At 41.4% G+C, this 1,364-nt stretch overlaps 1 pseudogene; it reads right to left on the bottom strand.

Moving 5' to 3' along the window:
* Positions 1-380: 380 nt before the first annotated feature.
* Positions 381-1,156, bottom strand: LOC101335520 (ras-related protein Rab-5A pseudogene; annotated as a pseudogene).
* Positions 1,157-1,364: the final 208 nt, after the last annotated feature.

Here is a 1,364-nt window from a genome sequence, read left to right on the forward strand (position 1 = left end):
AAGATGTGGGACTGTTTCCTTATGGCTAATTTGTTAAAATGTGGAATGTATACTTTAAATAAGGATACTAAGAGAAATTACAGGTTGCCTGAATATGGTAGCTAAGCATAAATATCTTTAGAACCTCCTTCCAAAGAAAGAATTTTTTTGGAAAAGTCCAAATGAGTAAGTTCCAAATCTTTTTCACAGAACTGGTTGGTTAACTGTGGGTTCAGAATCATTTGTTTATATCACTGGTGAAGAGAAATGAGTCCCGCTAACCTTCCAAGGAAACAAGGGTACACCCAGCTCTCATTTCCCCCTTCCACTGCTAAAACATTAGTCAGAGGGTCACATGTATGTTATTAAAAATTAAGTTCAAAACACTTAAAATAATTCTGTATTAGAAACTTGCCTATTGTAAGTCTCTTCTTTTTGGAAGTCATACTGGGCTGGTTAAATGCTCCAATTCCACTGTTATTAACAATTAGGAAGCAGAAGAACATTCCAGTTAGTTTAAACTGGAGGTTTAGTTACTACAGCACTGACTCCTGGTTGGCTGCGTGGGTTCAGTAAGGTCTACTTCTCTTCCTCTGGCAGAATATGCTCCTGGATTCTGTGGTTCATTCTTTGGCAACTTTTTAGCTATTGCCATGAATATTTCATTTACAGTCATTGATGTTTTAGCTGATTTCTCCAGAAATAATAAACTGTTGTCATCTGCATAGGACTGTGCTTCCTGGAAATTGACAGCTGTTTTATTGGCAAGGTCAGCCTTGTTTCCTGATAAAGCTATTACAATGTTAGGACTGGCTTGCCTCTGAAGTTTTGTAACCCAGTTTTTGGCTCTGACAAAGGACTCCTCGTTTGTGTCATCATATACAACTATGGCCGCTTGCGCTCGTCTGTAGTACATGGGTGCTAGGCTATGGTATTGTTCTTCACCGGCTGTATCCCACATTTCAAACTTTACTGTTGTGTCATCAAGACACACAGTGTGGGCTAGAAAAGCAGCCCCCATGGTACTCTCTTGAAATTCATGAAAGTGGCCGTTCACAAAACAAAGCACTAGGCTCCATTTGACAAAAGCAGACTCTCCCAGAAGTACTAGTTTGAACTGGCATATTTTATTTCCAGTATTTGGCCTGTTAGGTCTTGTTGCTCCTCGATTAGCCATGTCCAAATTTGAAAGAAGTCTCTAATTTCAGTCTCTTAATGAACTTCCAGGATGCAAGGTGTCAGTTGTTTTCTTTCCGGAGGTAAAGAAACCTGAGACCGCAGCGCCTGGGGCCACGGCTCCGCAGCTTCGGGCTGCAGGTCCCCGGCGGAGCCTGAGAGGCTAAGGCTGAGGCTCCCTAACTTGGTTTAAAATAGACTCCTTCTGG

The sequence above is a fragment of the Tursiops truncatus genome, chromosome 5 (genome assembly GCF_011762595.2).
Source record: "Tursiops truncatus isolate mTurTru1 chromosome 5, mTurTru1.mat.Y, whole genome shotgun sequence".
Classification (NCBI taxonomy): Eukaryota; Metazoa; Chordata; class Mammalia; order Artiodactyla; family Delphinidae; genus Tursiops; species Tursiops truncatus.